Consider the following 23,349-nt stretch of genomic DNA (forward strand, 5'->3'; position numbering starts at 1 on the left):
TGGAATGTACAAATGATGCGCAGGGCAATTGCTCACCACCTGCCGACCGACACCCAGCCAGTCCCCGAGCGGCGATTCCCCCCCCACTCCCCAGTTCCTAAACCAGATGGGACGTCGCATGGTATGGAATACACTGTTGGCCAGTTTGGGTCAGGTGCCCTGGCTGTGTCCTGTGCCAACTTCTTGTGCCCCTCCAGCTTTCTCGCTGGCTGGGCATGAGAAGCTGAAAAATCCTTGACTACAGTCTAAACACTACTGAGCAACAACTGAAAACATCAGTGTTATCAAGGTTCTTTGCATACTGAACTCAAAACATAGCACTGTACCAGCTGCTAGGAAGACAGTTAACTCTATCCCAGCTGAAACCAGGAAACTTTTAACCGCTTAACATTCCATGAGAAATACCCCAAGAGCTCAAGAAGAAAGAGCAGAAAGACAGGAGACAGGTGAAAGCCTAGAGCGCCAGCTAGACGGAATGAAAGACCCTCTTCCTTCTCTGAAGCTTCAGCAAGGCTTCCTTCACCTGCTGGTTCCTCCGACTGTAAATGACGGGGTTCAAACTGGGGCTGACGAGACTGCAGAAAAGGGAAAGAACTTTCTCCCTCCCAGAGGAGTTACCGCTCCCGGGCCCCGCGTACATGAAGATGGCGTTTCCATAAAAGACACCCGCCGCGGTCGGGTGGGAGCCACACGTGGACAAGGTTTCGTGCCATCCTGGCGCAGAGCGGATGCGCAGATCGGTGGCCGGGGTGTCCAGGGAGGAAATCAGGATTAAGGCTAAAGGCAAGAGGAAGAAGCACACACAGACAGCAAAGATCAGGACTTTATTGGCAGGAGCGGCAGTGCAGGCCAGCTTTAAGACAGCAACAATTTCACAGGAGAAGTGGACAACCTCGCAGGGGCCACAGAAAGGCAGGTGTAAAGCCAGAGAGGCTTGCAGTGTGCCCAATACGAACGCCAAAGCCCACAAAACCGTGGCAAGGGTGAGGCGCAGCCTCCAGATCACAATGAGGGCATAGCGCAGGGGACGGCAGATTGCCACGTAGCGAACATGAGACATCACGGCCAGCAGCACGCACGCTGTAAGTGCAAAGATTAAATAAAGATGGATCTGTGCCCCACACCCAGCACAGGAGAGGGCTCTGCCTTGTCCAAGGAGGCTCCTTAACATACGGGGGACATTGCTGGAGGCGTAGCAGATGTCCGCGATGGAGAGGTGGCAGAGGAAGAAGTACACGGGGCTGTGGAGGCAGCAGTCCAGGCAGATAAGCAGAAAGACAAGTGCGTTTCCCATCAGAGTGGCAGAGCAGAGGGCAGAGAAAAGGCCAAAGAGGCAGCGCTGCAGGGCTGGGGTGCTGCAGAACCCCAGGAGGACGAATTCTGTGACAGTCGTTTCATTCTGCACGCTGTGCTGGAGGTGAGGCAGCACAAACTGCGACCACGGAGGTCTGGAAGCAAAGGAGCAAGGAAAAGGAAAGAAAAAGGAGAGTTTTCCTAAGAATGTTGTGTCCTTTACTCTTTACGCTGCAGCTCCCTTCTCCCCGTTCTTCCCTCTGACTCCCGTGAAAGGTGCGTACTACCCTCCCCACGCTGAGCGACGTACATCTGAATTGCAAGCTCCAATCTCTCTGCAAACTTTGAGCAGCTTGACCAATCTCGCACAACTTTGCTGCCTAGCTTGCCCTTGAAGCCTTTCTTTTCCTGGGTTGGTTTGGGGTTTTTTTTGCAGGGGGTGGGGAGGGGCAGGGGGTGGTTTCGCTGTTGGAGAAGATAAGATGATGAAGATTGCAGGTGTCGATTAAGGTGAAGTCAGAACAACTTCAAAGCAGCTATTTTAAATTAAGTCCATATTAAAAGGAATGCACAGTTCACAGAAGAATTCCAGTTTTACCATTAAACCAACCAGCATTTCCAATCCACTGCCGTGTCCTCTTTACCTTCGTGCAATGCATTCCTATTGAATCCTGCAGTTGCTTGATCCGACTCCCCTATCCCAGCAGGGAGGCTACTGCAGGCCCGGGAAGGTCAGGCAGAACGTCACCTTGGTTCCTGCTGTGCAGCTGCTCGCCGTTACCAGTTTCGCAGGGTGCTGGTCAAGGTCCCTGGGCATCCCCTGGCACTTGTCTCCATGCGGCTCTCTGGTCTCCAAGATCTTCCGCCACTTCCAGGATACTTCCTCCAGCCAGGATCTTCACCTTTTCCTTCCTGGGTCCCTTTCTTCTCTTCAAGATCCCTTCTTCTTTCTGGGAACCCTTCTTTTTGCCACCACCTCTTCTTTCTGGAACCCCACGCCCCCAGTTTTCCCAATCTAAGTTGTCTATGTGAGCAGTACGATGCCTGATCAGCCTCCGAATTAAGGCTTCTGGCTCCTAGCTCTTTAGTAACTCTAGGATTCGGGACATGCCACTTTTGCTTATTCCGGCTGTGACCCAAATCCACAACCAGCCCACGCTGGCTGCGTGTAGCAAGAAGCAGGCTTCTGCTTGACAGCTCAGAATTCAGTTTCAGACATTCACACGCACAGACCTTGCCACACACGTGCACCCAGTCACGTCTTGCCTGGTAACCTTCACAGTTTGAGCCAGTTTTTTGTCTACGGCCGGGCTTCAGACCCAGGGCATGGCCACAGAAGCGCATTCCCCCCGTCAGTCTGTGAGCTGAGCAAGGGAGAGCCAATACTTGTCTGGTGAGCCTCATACCCAGGCAATGTGGGCGATCCCTCTTCTGCGACAGCCCTGGCAAAAGCCACAGCAGGGTGCTCCCTTGCCTCTGCCTAGGTCACCGGGGTTCCCCTGCCTGCCATTGCTCCTTTGTCCTCCTCTGTGTTTGTGGAGATGAACCTTTAACCACACAACCTAACACCTACAACGCCAGGAAAAAGAGAGGCTGCAGAGGGTCCAGCGGGGAAGGTCGCCGATGTAAAATGCTCTTTGTGAGAGGCAGCACACCCAGCTCACCTCCTTGCTCCTGAGCTGCTCTATCGGAAGCACTGCGTGCAGGACGCTCTGCTCAACAGGCTGTGTCTGTCTCTGACTGCCTTGTCCTTGCTGCAGCACCGTGTGCTGGGGGAACGCCACGGAGAGCAAGGAGGACGCTCTTTCCCCAGGAGCAACGGAGGGTGCTCAGCTGAGTGCTGCTGCAGGGGCCAAAGTGGGGCAGGCAGGCAGGCAGCGGAAGGCAGGAACGAGGGAGCTGGGAGGAACCGGCCAGTCTGGGAGATGCCCGAGAGGCTCGAGAACCCTGTAAGCACAGGACGAGCTCACAGGAGGTTCAACGTGAGGCCCTGTGCTTAACCATGCCCTCCAGATCTGGACCTTCTCTGCTTCCCGAGTTACCGTGCAGTTTAACAGCCTGGTGCAGAGATCCTGACTGGGAGATCACTGTACCTCCAGGAGTTAGGGATCCACCTAACAGTTAACCTGAGCGGGTGCAGGTCTGTGCTGCGCTGTACCTACAGCGTGGCCTTCAGGCTGTGTCCCTACACATGCCCCTTGGCCGCAGGATAAACGGAGCTGGTTGACTGTGACAGAGGAGCCTCCAGGCAGCTCCTGCTTGGTACCAGCGATTACGCCACCTGCGCGGCCCTGCCGTTATCTAAAGTGCAGCAAGAAGTCCGCGCGTGAACATCCTTTATGCATGGAGTTGTTTTCTTCTAAGAAAAGTTGTACGACACCGTGAATGACCAAAAAGGAGGAACTTCTCCACAGGCAGGATCTGTACAGTGTGCCAAGGGAAAATCCATCTGGGGTCTGCCCAATGCTGCATGAACGCAGGGTCCCCAGCATCTGAAGGGACCTAAGATTTACTTGCTACCTAGATGCCTCTTCTTGCTGCCTGTACGCCTTCTTCCTGGCTACGTCGCCTCCCAAGAGCTTGCCCACCCCCAGCCTACTGGGGAGGGGGGGAATGGTAGAGAGACAGCCCTGATGCTGTGCCAGCACTGCTCAGCCATGGCCAAAACACTGCTGTGTTATCAACAGCTTTCTAGCTACCAGTACAGAGCACAGCACCACGAGGGCTGCTGTGGGGTAAAGGAACTCCAACTCAGCCAGACCCAATAGAGAAGGAAAGTGGAGGAACAACAGAGGGGGCAGCCCAGGGACACAGAGCCCCAGGTCTCATCTGGCCGCTCCTGTGACCATACGGTGTATTCAAAATCAAATACCTGAAGTGCTCCCTTAGACGCAGTTTACAGCCAGGGGACAAGAAGGTGGCAGTTCTGCATTTTGCAGCTCCCAGGCTGATGGCAGAGTCAAAGCAAAAAAAAAAAACAAACAACAAAAACCAAACCAACCAAGAGAGGTAAGACTGGAGGCAAGGGGTAAATGCTTTTCTTTCACCTTAGGCCAACTGCTCGGACGCTCTCTATGCTGCCCTGCCACAGAGGGCATCCCTCTCGTACCAGTAAGAGACATAAGAGTGAATTAAAGCCAGGACCCCAAACCAGACCAAAAACCCGGTCATGATGAAGAAGAAAGTGGAGAATGCATCAAACATAACAGAAAATGATTTTGGACATTCCCAGTTTACATTTGGAAAAAAGAGAGAAAAAAAAAGAGGAGGAATTAGGTATTAAAAGAAGAGCACTGAATGATAAAGCAGTAGCAGTCCCTCTACCACTACAAACCCACACCCCCACACGCACGTACGCACACAGACTTAACACCACCAAACTCCCATTGACTGTGATGTTCACCTCAGCTTGCTGGTCTAGAGATACTGAATGCCTGAAGCACACCAAGGAGAACTGAAAACATCTGCATGGCTTTAATGGGAATCCTCCAACTGAAACAAAGCGCTTTCTCCCTCTGTCTGCGTTGGCACATCCCCGAGTCACGCTCTCACTCCTCTCCTTCAAAGTCAAGATTCCTAAACGTGAAAAGCGGGAGTGGGGAATGGCGAAGGGAAGAGAAAAAGAGGGAGAGCATCATCAGTGGAAGACCTGCCAGCTGCTGCTGATTCAGCCCTGTTCGGGGGACCACCCCAGCAGAGAGGAGCTGGTTTGCGTGCCACGGTCCTCACTGCCTGTTCCCAGGGACAGGCCGTTTGCTCAGCCTTGCCGGCCAAAGCGTGGGAGAAGCGTAGCCGTGTGCCGTTGCTTGCAGAGGAGCACGGACACGTTCACGTGCAATCTTTTACCTTCTTCCTCCCTGTATTCAAAGGGTTTCTGTCTTCAAAGTGAGAGCCTTCCGTACGGTCGTTTGTGACATTTCATCCAGGATAATAATCTCAGAAGGATCAGTCCTGCAATAAATATTTCACATAGCAATCCGTGATTATGGGAACTGATGCCACCAAGGGCATTAGCATCAGCAAGAGGAACAGCGGAGCCCCGAGAATCAAAGCTCCGCATAAGTGTGGGAGGTTTTGCTGGATGAGGAGTTTTGGGAGGCAAGCCGGGGAGCTGCAGAGCAACAGCTCTGTGCAAAGGCTCTTGCTGGGGTCTAGCCCCGGTCCGGGTTCCTAAGCCACTGCTGGTACAGATCACGCCTGCAACTCCGCATGTGTAAGTATGAGGATCTCCAGCTACCGTAAAGGCACTGATGATGCAAGGTTTGGGGGTCAAACGCGAGTGCTGCAGCCGCTCTGCTTGGGGTGGCTTGCCCTGCGATCACCTCCTGCAGCCCTGCCCCCGAATTTGATTTGCCCACCAAGCTGCCTGCTGGTTTCTGTGGAATGCCCCACCAAGAGGCAAGTGGAGAAAACTCTGCCAAACACCTTCAAGCTAATCTTGCCGGGGGTCCTGGCGCTTGCTGGGGCTTTACCTGTCACTGCCTTGCTTTGGGATATCCACGTCGCTCGTCTTCCCCACGTTCAGCTGAACTGAACTTGCAGCAGCAGCAGCTTCCACCGCCCTCCTGGACTCCTGATGTAAAAAAGGGACAAATCACGTTCTCTGTCTTTGGTCAAAGTGGAGATAAGCTGAATGCCCAGCACAAACTTAGCAGTCTGCCCTCCCCTTCTGCCCCTTGGCAGCTATAGGTATTAGTGCAGCAGGGGAGAAACCGTTCACTCCAAAGATTTCGGGGCAGGGGGATTGTGTGTTCAAAACACGATTATGAGCAAATCTTGCCAGCAGCAGCAGCAGCATCTAATAATAATCATCATAATGATAATGACCTTTGTGAAAAACGACTCGTTTTAAAAATTACACCTGTATTCAAGTGTTCAGCTCACTGCTACTTGAGGAAACAAAGGTTACAACGTGGGACCCAGCCTATTGGGATCTATTTCGATTGAGTGCTGATCTTCCCCCAACGTTTCCAGACAAGCTGAAAGAGAAACAGGCAATCTCACAGCCCGACGGAGATGTCCAGCCCCGAGGACCCAGCAAGCCTTACCTCTTCTTCTTCTCCAGCTTCATTTCTGGCATCGTCCAACTTCTTCTTCCTTTCTGGCATAAGGTCATCCAGAAAGCTGAGCTCTCGCTTTGAGAAGCAGAAATCCATCGCTTTCCGGACAAAGACGAGAGCCAAAACCTTCGCGAGTAAGAGGGAAGATGCGGTGAGCTCAGAGACGATGCCACCTCTCACTCCAACGCTGCAAACACCCCGCTGCCGAGCGGCGGCAGCTCTTACCATCATGGGAAAGATGATGGCGGCACGGGACACCTTGATGGTCCAGAGCAGGACGAGGCAGGTCAGCTGGATCACCGTGAACAAATGCACCTTTCGCAAGGGCACGTGCCGCAGGTAGATGAAATCCGGCTGGTGTTTCGCCGGCATCCAAAACAGCTTCAAGCGATCAAAGAACTGCAAAATAAAAGGGAGAGGTTGCCACCTTGGGACTGCGGCAAGGTTCTGGCCCTCTCGAGACGGGGAGGCAGTTTGCAGCATCTCGCTTGCCGTCAGAAATCCTGGATCCCACCGCGTTCCTCCTGGGAGCAGCACCCATTTTCCCTTCGCTCCATCTATCAACCGGCTTGCCCCCGAGAGCTGCCCACCAAACGGCAACTATTCCATGCCATTCCATTAGTAGCATTTCTCGGCCCACTGAATCCCCCAAGCGAGGATTTCCACCAGTGGTAGAAACTGCCTTCCCTTTGCACTGAATTCCCCCGCTTTCACGTAACCAAACACTGACCTGCCCTAAACCCTGAAACAGAGAGCGCTGAACTTGCCTGGTCCTCCCAGCCCTATATACCTCCTGTGCCTCCACCAATCTTTTGCTTACACAAAAGACTTTCATTGCTTGCTCTGCGAGAAGTATTTCCCATGCCACTGCTTTTTTTCCCTGCTGCTACAGAGACAAAATACCAGGGAGCCGACACGCTGCACGCTGTAAAAGAGTCCGTACCTGAATTCCTCTGAGCGACGACACACCCATGTAGAGAAAGACGCCATAAAGCACAGGCATTGGTATAAACTGGGGGGGTGGGGGGGAGAAAGAAAAAAAAAAAAAGAATGCAATCGTTTCTTTTTCTATATTGCATTTTCAGTATTAGCACCCTCTTCCACAGGCACTGCCTAAAATTGCTTGAAGCTTTCCAGCTTCCATTCAGGCTTAGAGATGGGTCAGATTTTAACCATTAAAGAGTTTGTGCGCACGAGTGAGCTAAGGCTGTGCTTTAGGCTGAACTTTGGAGTTACCTCTCCTCAGAATAATCCTATTTTCCAGGAAGGTTGGAGGAAAATAGGCGATTTCACCCGTGCTGCCCTATGCCGCAGTCCGTGGCGCAGAAAAACACTTCTGCCTATTCTTGGGGCAACAGGCAAAGGCCACATGCCTCCTTTTAGCCTAGAGACGAGATTACTTTGTGGGAGGAATGTGCAAGGAAGCCCACGGGGATGACCTCAGTGTGTTTAGCTCCTGGGAATGGCTGCTCCGGGGCATTTGGGCAGCAAATTGCAGCCAGTAAAGGGCTGCCTGTTTGAAAGAGAGCAGATGTGCTGGTCTGAATATGCTCAACTGTAACCCATAAACATGGGCGGGCCTGAAAGACACCCGAAAATTCAAGCAGTTGCGTTGCTCGCTCGCCTCGAGCACACCAAACGGGGGCCTGAAGGGCTGCAAAGCCTAACCGAGGCTGGTTCCCACCGTGGGTCGAGCCCCAAGGGTTGGGATCACCTCCTCCTCCTCCACTCCACAACTAACTCCTCAGGCCTGCAGAGAGGGGACTGGTTTTCTGTAACCTCCAACAAGCTCGCGGTTGTTGGGTGGTTTGCATTTTCCTCTCACCTTTAACACGGAAGTGAAGAAGACGGAGCAGCCCATGAGCACAAAGATCAGCAAGCCAGTGACTCTCTGCTCTCGTATCCCCAGAAACTTGGGTTGTTCTCCTGGAGCTGAGCAGTCAGACTCTACTTTGAGGCTATTCACGTGGGTGATGGACAGGACGGTCGCAGCCACAAACCAGGGCAGCCCCATCACAGAGCACACCCCGAGCATCACGGCCACCACAAAAAGGTCCAGGTGGTACCCGCATCCTTTCTGCAGGCAGGAAAACAAGAAACAGAGCATCCCATAGCACAAGAGCAAGGAGAACGTCGCAAGGCAGACTCAAACCCTGCTCGAGCACAAGTCAACTTCTTCAGAATTTAAAACAAGAAATGGAAACAAGTAAGGGTGTATGCAGGCTTTGCACACGCACCTGGCATGAAAATCGGGCAGGAGTTCAGACGCAAGGGATATGGGGAGCTTGTGCGATATATACTTCTCCAAAAAAAACAAAAACCACCCCACAACCCAAAACCACCAAACCATTTTTTTCACCCACAAAGAAAATTCTACCACTTGCAAGGAAGGCGTGACTCTGAGTTATCCCTGGCAGCGCATCAAAACAATTCATTCCCCGCACCTGCTGCTGCTGCCATTTTAAAACAAAAAGGCGCTTCTATATTGCTCCAAGATTAATTTGCTCCTCCAAAAGGTTGCTCATCTGAACTGCCCTGTCACTTGCTCCCTGCATCATCGTTAATCCAGGAGAGCATCCTGCCACGCAGCCTGGCCTTGTCCCAAACCAATGCCTTCAGAAAGCATCGGGAATAAGAGCTTCTCCCCAGACCTGCAGCCCAGAAGGGGCTGGGGCTGGCGTCATCTCTCGCAGGCCCTTACCTTCAGCTTGTGCTCCTTCCTGTTCACAATAACGGCACTGATCTGCTGGTCCATGAATATCAAGATGGTGCAGAGCAGAGCTGGGACGAGCGCAGCCAACACCGTCCACCAAGGGTTGGGTCCTATGGGGTTGATGAACCACCTGCGGTCGTCTCTGGTAGGCTGCAACAAAGCCCACACGTCAGCATCGTCTCCCAGCCCAGGCACTCCACTGGCTTTCATTTTCCCCTCCCTCCCTGTGTCAGAGCACCTCCCAGCCCTGGCTTCATGTCCCCCTCTCCCGTGGGCTTCAGCAGTGCCAGTGTCCTCTTTGCAAGCACCTCTAGATACTTCTCCTGTAGGTATCTAGTTTTGGGGCCATCTTCTCGGTTCCAGGAGGAAGCAAGGCACTTGGAGGTGGAAGAGGAGATGCTCACACCCCCAGCATCTCCTCCAGACTCAGCCCTGCCCTGCCCCGGCATCACCTTGTGGCACCCCCACGTGCCAAAACACCCCAGTACCTTGAACGCATGGGGGACCTGGAGCTTCGGCGATGGGATCCCAGCCACAAAGTCAAGGAGCACCATGATGACGATGGTGAGGAAGACAGCAAAGTCGCTCACTGTGGACCGTACCTGGGGCAAGAAACCAGAGGTGAAAGGGGCATGGCAAACAGGGCCGTAACGTGAGATGCAAGAGTTGCAGACATCCACAACGTTAGGCTGGTTAACCAAATCCCACCACCCCTCTGAGCACATGCAGCCTGATCCCTTGCTTAGATACTGTTGCTGTGTTTGTCCCTGTGACATCTGGTGTCAGACAATAAAAAAAGCTTAATTAGGCGGACAAGGGTTGGTTTAAGTCAAAACCTAAAAATAATAATAATAATATTAAAAATAAGAAAACAGATGTCTGCCACTACAGCTACACTCACAGCTACAATGGCAACAAGGCACTGAGGCATCCTTTAGTCCTCAAAAGGAAGCTCCTCATTCGAATCTACTTTCCGCTCGAGCACATAATGCGCAGAAGGTAGGGAAAAAAAACCACAACCCCAAACCCCAAAACTTTGGGAAACCTGACTTCCTACTACCTGAGGAGGAAAAAAAAAAAAAAAAAAAAAAAAATCTTCAATCTGGGGCAGGTCACGAGGCAGGTGGGAAATGCTACGATGATTTTGCACTCATGGAAATGAGTGCAGGACATCCAAGCTCTTGGAGAGCTTGGCCTGCAAGGCCAACGTTTCCCAGCTTGACCAAGGGGGGGGGCAAATACTGCTTAGTGCTCCAGGAAAGCCATTTTGGGAAACGAGTGTGGAGATGGACGCTGGCCACCATCTTCTACTTACTCTGGTTGGAAAGTAGCGGCTGGTTTTAAACTTCTTCAAGAAGCCTGACAGGGCAAAGGTGGCGAAGAAGAGGATGCAGCACCAGAGGAACACGTCAGGCGTGTAGGGGCCGTCGCGTCCACAGGCAGGTCCTTGAAACTCCCCACGCAAATACCAACATTCCTGGAGAGACAGAGCGTCAGGACACAAAGGCAGTGCACGTGCGGCAGGGAAACCTCGCATAGCTAGGGGGTTTTGAGGACCTCGGTCCAAGATCCACGACCCCGTAACTGCTCCTGCCAATGGAGATTTATATTTAATGAGCAGCAGCAGCTGAACAAGTGACACATCGAACTACAGAGCGGAGAAATGAGACGTGAGGGGACGCCATACCACACACCCTCGGCACATCCTCTGCCTGCCATTCGAGCAATCGTGGCTAAAGAAGACACCAGAGGGGAAGGAAACACTGGAAACTCTTGGGGATAGAGAGAGAGGCAAGAGGGAAGGAGGGCTAAAGACAACCATGGCAGGAAAGGAGGAGAAGAGACAAATCGTCCCTTCCCAGGGGAGGGCTCGCAGAACCTGGCCAAGAGGGGATGAAGGCCACCGTAAGAGCCTGCCGCCCTAGGCCCGGGCTCTGCTTCCAGCAACAACAGCCTGAGAGGCTGCTCAGACATGCAAAGTTATGCATGTACCTACAGACAGCACTGAATGAGAAAGCAAGGCCTGGGGGGAGCATTTCCCCTCTGCTCAGGGCTGCTGAGGCCAGTCTGTGTGCTCCGTCCAGACTAGGCTCCCCAGGACAAGACTGGGACTCACTGGGGTGAGCCCAGCAAAGGGCCACAAAGAGGATGAAGGGACTGGAGCACTCTTCGTATGCGGAGAGGCTGGGAGAGCTGGCACTGTTCAGCCTGGAGAAGGCTCGGGGGCTCTTATCAATGTACACCTGATGGGAGGGAATGAAGAAGAGGGAGCCGGGCTCTCCTCAGCAGCGCCTTATGGCGGGACAAGAGGCAAAGGGCACAAACCGCAAAACACGAAATTAAAGCTGAACACAAAAAACTTTCTGACAGCAACTGTGGTCGAGCACTGCAACCGCTTGCCTACAGAAGTTGTGGCGTCTCCACCCTTGTAGCCCACTCAAAACCTGAGGGGACACGTCCTGGGCAACCTGCTCTGGGTGACCCTGCTTGAGCAGGAGGGCTTGCACTCGATGATATCAAAGGTCCCGAGAACCTCAGTGGTTCTGTGAAAGCCACAGACAGAGATCTCTGCCTCAAGCCCAGAGGCAGCAGTCATCAGCCGACTCAGAGGAACAGGCTGGGAGGCAGCTAGAAAACTGTTCCCAGTTCCTCCCTTGTCATCCCTGCCTCAGGTGTGCAAGCCAGTGCACCGCTTTGTGGAGCTGCCCAGTTCTCATCCCGCTGTGATTCTGCAGGTAACGTTAACACAGAGGAGTTAGACAGGAAGAGCTCTAGTTAACGGCATGGGAACCTGAAAGCACTGGAGAACTTTTCCCCAAACGTGGGCAATGCTGCTTAGATTCTGTCACCTATGGAAGAGAAGGAAGAAGACAAATGGGCCAAAGGGTTACACAGGAATGAAATATGAGGAAGGTACAAGAGACATCAAAAACATTGATATGTGCCCCGGAAGACTATTTTGTAGTCAACTGACCTGCCCATACCCGACTGTGGGCATGAGGCCTCCGCTCCGACTTCCACTCTTCTCCTCTTCACCGTTTCTTCCACTGCAGCACATTCTGACACTTCTTTTCTTCTCTTGACCTTCAAAACATTGCAAACTTGGTATTGATAAAATTTGATTTTGACTTTTCTATTTTAGAACAAAAGTCAGACTTAATATACATCCGTGTTTCGCAACATTGTCCAGGCTTATACAACAAAAACCAAAAAATGAGTCAGGAATAAAAGGTAAGCTGCCTTATTCAAACAGAAGGTAAGCACGAGAGGCCATCCAGAGAATTATGCTCAACAGTTTTAAACAAGAACTACTGCTTCCCAGGACATCCTACTTGCTCCATTTTTAGAGGAGGGCCTAGGAACATAATTAGCAGGAACGTAATGCTAGCAGAGAGAGCAGGATTTCCTCTGGGGGAATTTGGACAGGACACCTTCACTAATTCACTCCGTCTTCAGACACTTACCTGTATTGAAAACAAACCCACCCTGAGATCTCACTAAACAACTACTTTCCAAAGAAGCTTAACTTGGTTGTTTTTGACACATACAGCACTTAGGAAACTACTTAATTATTCAGCAATATTGACCTCATACAGACTCTCACAGTGAAGAAACCATTTGACAGCTCAGCTCAGACTTGCCGAAAACACATTTAACTGAAGCCAGCACGGCTCTCGCGTCCTCAGGCAGGACTTCATTCAAAGTCCGCTGGAATTGACAGGAAGGTTTCCCTCAACTTGGATGGTTCTAGGTGAGAATTCACTCCCACCTTACACTGCCTGACTGACACCCAGAAACAGGACAACTACAGCATTGCCTAGATATATATTCTGCTTCTCCAGACTACTTGGAATATCACTTTTTAAAAAAAAAAAACAACACACAAAACAGAACCACACATGCAACTTACAAGCTCATCACTGCCCTTGTTTACTTCTTTACCTGTAACAGAGGTATTATAAAATCTGGTGAATATTTGGTGACTGGACATCCTTTAACCAACTTTATAGTACGTTTTTGCATTGCACTGCACTTCCGGAGAACAAGATAAATGACTTAGAAACAATGCTGGACTTCCATATGATATCTTGAAACTGAAGAACTGCAAATACAGCTCTTTCAGAATTCCTGGCTGTGAATAACACATGCCAGTGGGATGGGGACAATTGCTTTGGACTACTTGTCCATTTGATAAAGGAGACCAGAATATCTACTAAGCCCTCACAAGACAGACCAGCAGCAGCTTCTCCCAGGGACCAATAATCAGAACAGAAAATAGCAAGAAAAAACACTGCTTTCACAACAGAGGAGGTTAAATGCAGAGTCCCACAGAGGTCTCAGCTGGGGCCTGGGGCTCTTCAGGGAATTCATAGAAAACCTGGAAAATGAGACACTAGGGAGGTGACAACATTTGCTAATTATACAAAAGACATTATTACCATTATTACTATCACTATTCAGAAAAACAAATGCATTCTTTCTTTAGGAAAACAGAAACAAAGGTGTGAAATTCAACGTCAACAAATGTAGTCAAGCACAAGGAAGAAAAACATGTGTTCCATACATATGTACTGGCTCCAGCCTAGCTACTGACATTCAGGAACGAAGGCTGGGAGCCACTGGGCATTGCTTCATAAAAATACTAGCTGAAGAGTCAGCAGTGGGTGAAAAGGCAAAGAGAAATTCCAGACATTTTCAAAAAGCAATACAGGACAAAAGAGAACACGTTGCAATGCTCTATTTCAAATCCATGGTACAGCCATACCGCACGCAGTTTTGCTCCCTCTAATTCAAAGACACAGTGGAGGAAGGGAAAGGGAAAAGCAAGACATAGGTCGTAGATGTTTCCAGACGTTATCCAAACATAACCATAGTGACTTACCACAAGATACGTCGTGCTGAAATAGAGCCGAGTTCTAGATACATCGTGCAAATGTAGGGATAAGGCACAAGGTGGACATTCTCATGTTTGAATCTCATCTTCGATACTCTCTCCCATTTACTCACATCTGAGAACAACGATAAGACTTAAGAACATAGCACTAACATTTCAAAGGAGCAGGAGTCCTCTTGTAAAGCTTCAAGTCATACCACACTGAACGTATATGCAGAAGGGAGCACCTACAATCTGTCAGTATGAACTTGGTGACAAAACACTAGTAACACATTACAAGAAACACTCATCCAGGTGACACTCTCCCATCAGTTGCTTGTATTAGTAGCACTGTGTTTCCTTAACTGTATCTGGCTTCAGTCCTGACATCTTCCCGCAAGAAACAACATGCCAGGCTCTCCCAACCCTGTGAATAAAACCTCATCGGCTTTCCTAACTAAAAAGTAATTCTTTTAAAAATTATTTTTAAAACTGAAAAGGACTAGGATTCACAGGAGTAGCGTCATTACATTCACTTCACAGTTCAAAATGGGAGGACAAAAGATAATTGACATGACAAACGCCACAGTTACAGACGTTCCTTCCTGGGGGTGCACTTCGCACACCTAGGAGCTCATGCGTGCAAGAACGGGCGACGCCAGGCAGCAGTCTCCTTACATGCCTCTGATCTCAGGAAGAAACAGGTAACACGAATACTTTTACTCCATTTGCTAGCAGAAACTAACATCCTGAGGACCAGAGATGGAGCCCAACATTTGCCTAGATGAAACGCTGACACAATCAGTTCCTTTAAGGGATGAAATTGTTCGTTTGAGTTTGGCTTCAAGGACTCCCACAGCTGGTAATTAACTAAGAGGTATGCTACAGCGAGGAGCCCGACACACACATTGCAGGACAACTCATCACGCCAGGCCTCTGAGCTTGCAGTTCTCCACAGGGTCCGGTGCTGGCTGAGCTGGTGGATGGACTTCCCAGTTCTAGAAATACAAGCTTGTGAATCAAACCCTCCTCAAGCACGCGGGCAAAACTGGCTGCGCTTTAGCGAAGCAAACCAACAAGGAGGCTTCGTTTGTTTGGGTGCCCCCTGTCTGACGATGCTCTGGGCTACTTTCTCTTCCTGGCAGTAACATACCAGCTTCTGACAGAGAAAGAGGATGATCTCGTTCTTGCCTGCTAGGACCAGGGGTGGCAATAACGCAGCCTGCTGAGACTGGAAGGGAATGCCTTGGAGGCGGAAACACGTGGGTGTTCATTACTCCTGGGCACTCGGAATCACGGGAGGTGATGATGCCAAAGGGCCTGATCCGATTCACAAACTGACACACCTTAGGACTGAAGAGGCTTCTCCTTCAACTAACTTACTTTTCTCTGCAACAACAGCCTCAGGAGAGTAACTTCCTCTTAACCCTTTACACTACAGCAACTACAATATTTAATCCTTACGTACCTTACAAGAAAACTACTGCGGTCTTCTCTACTAGTGGGCCAACGCTGCTGCGCCTGTAAGGAGCGCTTTACGTTTTATTAACCTTTTGAAACAATGCACTAGCTTTCCTTGCAATCGCATTACGTGGGCTTCCTGGCACTTTATATATACACGTTCGTTTTCTCTGGCTAAATCAGATTTGGAACACAGGGGTGTCCGTCCGAAAACACTGCAAAACATTCTTTTTACATACATCAGTTCTCTGGTGAAGGCAACAACTGAGGAGGATCTTCAGCTAGTGTAAAACTGCAAAGCTCAAAGGAGTCGTACTCCAGCTGAAGATCTGCGCACTACTAGGCAGGAATGTCGAATTAAGCAATGCCCAACAGATACAAGTCATTGGATCTTTTCTTTTACAAGTAGGAAAGAAAGGGTACACAGAAAGATAGTGAAGTCATCTGTAGAAAACAGATGTAAATCATCAAGATTTCCAAGGATTACTCAAATCGCTTCCTGGAGAGGCCAAAACAAGAAAGGAAGGAAGAATATTAACAAGATAGCCACAATTCCACTGTCAAGTACAGTTTTCAGGCTTGGGAAAAAAACAACATTACAGTTTGCAGGAGTCATGGAAGAGCAGGTTCCAGATATTTTGCTTTTCCTCCTCCCCTTCTTCCCCCTGCTCCCTCCCATCACCTTAGAGCACGCTGCCCTAACAGATTCACAGAAATTGAAGTGAATGAATATCTTAACCCTGAATTAACATGGAAGCATTACTATGGAGAGTGGAGATGTGCTTTTAAATTTAAGAAGTTCTACATTTAAGAAGCCTCCTCCTTGCCAGCACAACACGTGCAGTATTGACCTGTTTCAAAAATAAACATATACCCCTTTTTCTGAATATTGACCCAATTCAGTTACAAAGCAACTGTAATTCAGCCCCAACAAACTCCTGCTTTATAAATGGGAAACTTTTTCTAGTAATACCTTTCAGTATTTTCAAAAGTGAAAAAGAAAAAAAAAAAAAACCCAATAATTTTCTGTATCAGTTAAAACCAGCACATTTTCTTCAATAATATTTACAATGCTACTACTATACTCTGAAGATTTGTTTAAACTTAAGTAACAGGAACATTTTTAAGCAGGCAGTATATTGGTCTCATTTCCTCGGGAATGGCAGGGGCTTTCTTCTGTCTCAGGAAGAAGATGACAACAACAGAACTCATCAGCTGTCACCAAGCTTGGCCACAAAGTAATGGCGTCATTAAAAGAACGTCCCCTGGCTTCCACAGCTACGAGGAAAGCACATGCAATTGAGCGTTAGATTAGCTGCTATCAAGCTAGCTCACCAGTACTGCCACAGCTCCTGAGAAACTAGAAGGGTCTGACAGCTAGTCCAGCCTGAGAAGTTCAAAGCAGTGGTCAGGTCTGGGGCCGAGAGCGAAACCACGGGAAAGTGCTACTGCAGAACGAATCTCAACAGGAACCAGCAAGGCACGGAGTGCAACTAGCTCCACAAATAGGAGTTTTCATTTGTCCAATTTCAACAGTCAGTAGCTTCTTTAAAGTAGTTCTGATAAAAGCATTACTCGCTTACGCTAATGCTGCCTGTTGATGACATTTTTCATTTACGTCATTTTTTTCACCCTCGTACTCTCCAGAGAAGTTCCCCATTACTCACGCTTGAAATGCTGCATTTGACAAAACGTCCTCCGTCCCATAACAAACAAAAGATTTGCTCAGCCTAACATTCAGCTAAGGTCCCATGGACCTGCTCCATCTCCAACTCCTTGACAGCACTTTCAGTGGTGTCAAGATCCAGACCGCTGTGAAACAGAGAGAGTTAGTCCCACCCCAACCAAAAAGCAACACAGCTACATTCCTTGTAAGAGTTTAAACAACAACAAAACATCATTCCCATTGCACTGAGAAAATACTTTGCAGGCAGATGAATTCCCAATGTATTGTTCTTAAAAAGCATCCATTCTTACACAAGGACTGCTCCTTTTCAATTTTCTGCCCATTTGTATTTTGTGCGTCTGAGGATACAAAGGATGAGAGATCAGATCTTTTCAGTCGATGCTCACTAACCTTTAGGACCGGGGTTTTTGACAAGGTGCCCTCAAACCAGCACCTCTCTCTTCCAGCCTATCGCAATGCCATTCTGCTCAAGGGACTAAAAGAAGGAACCGGCAGGACGTGTCTCTTAATGCCCTCCACAGTGCAAACCTGCAGAGGAACGGGCCTTCACAGCATTGGAGCGAGGCCCTGTGATGCTGGGAGTTGTGTACTGCCTGCATCAAACTGTGTTCCCACCTATTAACTACATCTTTTGTAAGCCAGCTTCTCAAAAGTTGTTCGCTGCTAGGTATTGGCCAACAATAAAATGCACAGGGAGAGAGAAGGTCTCAAAGAAAAGCTGAACCCATTAAGAAGTAAACAAATGTCGCACAAGTGTCACTTGGAAATAAGGAAATACAGTGGAGTGTAAGGAATTACGGCACGCAAGTATTCTCTGGTATATGGTCTGGCAGGCAGCCATTCTCATATCCTCCACATTCAGGGGCCCCAGCCAGAACTCGGTCAGAGATGAGAACTTTCCTTCCTCTTCAGAAAGGCCCTCTCCTTGCTTAATATGGAACAAGTTAATGAAAGGAGTTGCACAGCGCGCCACAGCAGGACGACAGGTATCACCCACCCAAGACTTACGCTATGGTCATGAAGTCTTCATGAATCAGCAGGGACACAAAAGTACGATTCAGGAAGGGACACTGAAGCAGCAATGAAGAGAAGAGGTTGGAAAGAATGGAAGAAAGCAAGGGGCAATGACAAGCTGCCAAACTCAAACAAACGCAGTGCTCTCTCTACCATCAGGAGATCAAACACCTGCAGGCTGCTCAGAAACGTACGCACACTACTGGCAGTGCTGTCCAAAGGGATTACGCTGAGGGAAAGAGCTTGGTCACAGACAAGAGCAACGTTTCAAGCATCTTCTGAACACCACACAACACCACAAGACAGACAACACACCTTCCTCTCCAAAATCAACACAGAGAACAAAACAAGGAGGAAAGTTAATCCTCCTGGATCTGACACTATTCCAGCAGAATGCTAATAAGCAAAGCTAAAGAAACAACTGCATTTCAATTCATCCCAAAATAAAGTCATGCAACAGAGTTTCAAAGAATCAGCCTACTTCTTCAAATGAAAAAGGAGACTAGTGTGGCACGAGATTTAATGCAGCTTCAGGTCTGGGGGCAGCCTAATTGTCATGGTGTTCATAGCACAGTCTCTTCAATTCTGCAGCAGCTAACAACAGTCGCTTCCAGAGTAAAGCCAGGCCCTGGCAATGCCCGTACACATCTCATTGCAAAAGCAAATTCACTCACACTCATAAAACCACTCTCTAGGTCCCTGGCTGCCGACCCCAAACGCGCTCCCCCGCAGGAGCTCCCCGGACCCTGCTCGGGCCACCAGGGCTGGGCTCAGGAAGGAGTTTTTTCCCCCGGGCAGATTGGCACAGGTCCCGGGGGGGTTCGCCTTCCTCTGCAGCACTGAGCACAGCCCCTTGCCGGGGTCCTCGGGGCCATTTCTGGCCAGCGAGTCCCTGCTGTTGCAGGAGCAGGAGTCCAGCTGTGCCCTCCAGCCCTCCGCCTCTCTTCCCTGGGCCAGCTTGGCAGGGGAACCTCATGGACCTCCATGTCTCCAGGTCACTTGGGGCTCTTCTGCCCTCTGCAAAACAAGGAGCCTCAAGGAAGCCGCCTTCTCCCTGGTTGCTTTTAAGCTGGCACACTTCAGTGGGGAGAAGAGAAAGCCTGGGGAGGGGGGGTGCGTGTCTTATCTATCTATCTATCTATCCCTGCTGGGAGGGAATGAAGATGAGGGAGCCAGGCTCTCCTCAAGAGTGCCCACTGAGAGCACCAGCGGCAACAGGCACAAATTAAAACACATGATATGCTCCAGCTGCACATGAGAAAACAACTTTTTCCTGTCCAGGTGGTCAAACACTAGCACAGGTTGCCCAGGGAGTTTGCGGAGTCTCCGTCCTTGGCGATGTTCAAAACCCAAGGGCACGTTGTCCTGGGCAACCTGCTCTAGGTGGGCCTCCTTGAGCAGGCGGGTTGGACCAGAGGAACTCTACCGGTCCCTTCCAACCTCCACCCTCCTGTGTGAGTCTGTGCTTTGGTTTCACTCCTAAAGCACCTGAACTCAGCCCCGATGCCTGCGGGAAAGGATGCTGGGGAAAGGCACGATCCCAGACTCCTTCCCGAGGGTTCATCACCAAACAACAGCTCCCCACTCCAGAATATTGTATGGCAGACACACTCAGAAGAGAGAAAAGATCCTTTTATTGCAAACATCAACTGCGGTGGGGGGGTGGGCCCGGGAGTCACAGGGCTTCAGCCAGTAACAGGGAAACGGCACCTACAACGACAGAGTCAGAGAGCACTGATAAACCCACAAAGGCAGGAATACGCAGGATTTGGTTCCCCTTTCTTTGGGGAGCACCGTTGACGAGGAATTGTTTGGAGCCCGGAAGAAAGAGCTATGGCTGGCATCGACTAGGGTACGGCTCTGGCGCCTTATCCCCACAGGTAATGCCCTTAGAGACCTGCACATGTGCACAGATGCACAGGGCCCCTGTGCCACGCAGCAGGGCTCAATGGGGAGCCCCCGGGGAGCGGCCATGGAGTTATTTCCAAGCCCCGCGCAGCACCGTCCCTTGCCAGTGGGTCAGACTGACTTGGAGCAGCACTGAGAGTTGGGAAAGATGGGCAGCAGAGCCTGGCACACACCTGGGCTTCTTGACCTGCTGGACTTTCCTGCTTCTTTTAAGTCCCCATCTCTTTCTCTCTTCCTTCTTTTCTTTTCTCATTGACATTCCTTCTCCTCTGCCCAGGCCTGTTTTCTCTTTCTTTTCTTTCCATTTTCCTTTTCCTGGGGGGAGCCTGCAAACCTTTCCATCCCACAGTATGATTAGGTAGGTAAAGCCAGAATCAACTAGAATCAGTTCTTGATTTACCCAAAGCTGACTCATTTTACCTTCTTTCCTCTGAAGCGCTCTTTAGTCCTTCTGTGCATCCCAGGGAGCCTACTGTGGTCCCTGGGGTGGTTGGAGCCAAAGCAACGGGTGCCTACAACAGAAATGTCAGAGTCAGCAGGTGGCAAGGGACACCCTGGAGTAGCAGGCGACTGTTTGGCAAAATGCTGCCTTAGCCCTACAAAGAAGATCCCTTTGGCTGGTTTGCATTAGCCCTTTCTTCCAAGGGCCTCACTTTGGAACACAGGGTTCACACAGGTGTGTGACACTCGGTTCGTTTCTGGCAGCTCAACAAACACGGGGATACCGTGTCTCGGGTAGGAGGGTAGCTCCTGATGGAGCTGCCATACCTCTGCCATTTCGGACTCCACCACCACGTCTCCCCCAGCTTCTTTGAGGACGTCCAGCAGAGAGGTGGGTGGTGTGTGCAGCAAGACTTCTGCCTGGTGGTCCTTGTCTGCTCTGCCTGCAGGGCCACTTTGCTCTTCCAAACGCAGGTCTAGAAAGGAAAAGCACGTGCAGCAAAGTGACTCCTTGGAAGTAAAGCACACCTAAAGCAAAACCCACCCAAAGCCCTACACCAGCTGTCTTCTTGACATTGAGGTTTCTGGTACCCCAAGCCCCAGCCTGTGACAGCCCTCAGTTCCTCCTCATACCTGTAGCTCTGTCCATGGGTGCTGGCGACTCCCCGGCTGATGGACAGGAGCGGCCAGCCATCTCCTCCACAAAGATGTCATGGCAGTTTTCAATGAGAAACGCTACCAGCACGTTCACCTGCACACATCAAACCCTTGGGCTCAACCCAGGTGCCTGGAAATGTATCACGCAGCCTTTCCCACTCCCGACCCTTGCCTCTGCGCAGGCAGCTGTGGTTCTGGGGCTGCTCTTGCAGGCAGCCACCCCACCGGCATTTGCTCAAGAGAGGAGGCAGCCAGGGACCTCTGAGCAGCCAAGCTCGGATGGGCCGGCAAGGCTGCAGCCGGCTGCTCAGTACAGCGCACCTTCTCAGTCACCGCCAGCATGGCCTCGAGGGGGAGCAGGTCCTCGTTAGGTGGGCTCAGCAGATTTGGCCCAAGGCAGATGGCCAGGTTGCTGGCGGTCATTCTGCTGCTGGCGGCGTCGTGGCCGATGTGCTGGAGGAGGGCCAGCGGCCGCTTGAGGAGGAGGAGATTGGCTCCAGGCAACTCCTCGGCCACCCTGAGGGAACAGGAACTCAACGTTAATAGAGAAGATGCTGCCCACAGCCATCCCCAAAGCTTGCCCAACGCAGGTGGGTGGCGCAGCTTTCCGGGTGCTCTCAGCCAGCGGTCAGTGCTCCTGCGCTTCAGGAAGGAAGCACGGCCTTGCTTCCCAGCTCCTCATTTCACCCAAGCCCAGGCAAGGGAAGGCTCCCTGTCCATGCCCTTTTCCCCCGAAATCTAAGCCCACCCCAGCAAAAGCAAGCTGTCAGAAGACACAGCTTTTTAAGGAGACCGTCCCTTTTCAGGCAAGTCCCAGGCCTCTACCAGTCCCTCCTCAACAGGCAGGCTGCTGCCCACACTTACGCTTTCAGCTCTTCAACCTTCTCCTCCTTGCCGCTCTTCTGCATCGCTGCCATCCAGTCCTCGTAGAGGTCTGTCACGAGGAGCTTGGCGGGGATGCTTTGGAGGAAGTCCTGCAATGCCAGGGGCTCCAGGTGAGCCTCTGAACACTCCAGGCCAGGCAGGAGCTCTTCCAGCTGCAGGTCAGAAGCGCTCACCTTCAAGATGATGGCCAGCAGCAGCGCAGGCTGGCTGCCCAGGTCGACATCCGCACCGTGGTCCAGGGCCTCCCGCAGCTCACGAAACTCTGTCCCTCCGGCAGCTCTTCGGAATATCCCTTCTGTCGACGGTCCTTCCTTGTGCAGGACAGCCAGCATCTCCTGCAGAAGGGGCAGGAGGACAGTTGCTTGGCTGAGAAGCTGCCTTCCAACAGCAGTGACCAAAGCACTGCCCCAGATCCTGCTCCTTTCCCCCCGCAAAGGGGGCTGGCACCAGAAGCGTCTTCTGGGGGTGAAGGGCCCAATCCCCCATCCCCGGAGCTCCAGGGGTCTGAGGGAGGGGAGACGGGTCACGCGGGCTCTCTTTGCTCCTCCTGGTGTCCTGTGCACCGGGAAAGGACAGGGAGAGAGCTGGCTGAGCCCCAAGCTGCCCCTTCTCTCCTGTGAGGCAGCTCTGCCCGAGAGCTGCCCGCAGCCGCGAGGGCACCTCTCCCCAGCTGGGGAGCTGTGTTCCCCCATCCGGCTGTGCCTGGAGCATCCCCCCCAGCTTACCCCAGCAGCGTGCCCACCCACAGCTCCTTCAGTGCCTGGGAGCTGCAGAAAGAGAGGAGAACCAGCGTCAGGCCCTGCTGCCCCTCAGCCTGTGGGCAGAGGCGGGCGCCTGCGCAGCCCTGCCCCGTGGGGCAGGGCAGAGATGCTGCCCAAGCCCTGGCTCCCCGTGTCCTGCCAGAGCAGCTGCTTTTGCCCTTCTCTTCTGGGGACCCAAAGGGCACCAGGGGATGCAGGACCTGGCAATGCCCCCATCCCTCCCTGCCGGCGTGCTTCCCGCTCCCTGCCCAGGCTCTGCACGCAGGGCAGAGGCCGTTCACAGGATGGCGTGGGCACGGTTGGGAACCTCTCCTGCCCGGCCATGGGACGTGGCACCACGACTCACCCGAAAGCGGCAACGCAGGAGCTGGTGGGCCAGATGAGGATGATGGAGGTCCTCTCCTCATCACTGCCTTCCTTCTCCTCTTTTTCCTCCCCCGCTGCCTCCTTTCTGCTGCTCAGCAACCACAGCTGGTCCAAGGCCAGGCATAGCTGTGGGCGCAGGGTGGTGCCACGACTGCAGAGAGGAGAGGCAGGCAGTGAGCTGGAGGTGGCCTCCTGGGGGTCCCCCCGGGCAGAGCCCCGTCCCCCACCAG

The 23,349-nt window shown here is 51.5% G+C and overlaps 2 long non-coding RNA genes across 2 annotated transcripts in view; both read right to left on the bottom strand.

Moving 5' to 3' along the window:
- Positions 1–326: 326 nt before the first annotated feature.
- The window catches only part of LOC138682456 (uncharacterized), a 28,967-nt gene continuing 5,944 nt past the window's right edge, over positions 327–23,349 (bottom strand). The window contains exon 4 of the long non-coding RNA XR_011322539.1: positions 327–526. This is a non-coding gene — a long non-coding RNA (uncharacterized lncRNA). The remainder of the gene's footprint in view (positions 527–23,349) is intronic.
- LOC138682549 (uncharacterized) lies at positions 4,346–5,870 on the bottom strand. The gene is made up of 3 exons (XR_011322657.1): positions 5,766–5,870; positions 5,140–5,244; positions 4,346–4,869 (listed from the first exon to the last, which is right to left on the bottom strand). It is a non-coding gene; the product is annotated as an uncharacterized lncRNA (long non-coding RNA).

This window comes from Haliaeetus albicilla, chromosome 28 (genome assembly GCF_947461875.1).
Source record: "Haliaeetus albicilla chromosome 28, bHalAlb1.1, whole genome shotgun sequence".
NCBI lineage: Eukaryota > Metazoa > Chordata > Aves > Accipitriformes > Accipitridae > Haliaeetus > Haliaeetus albicilla.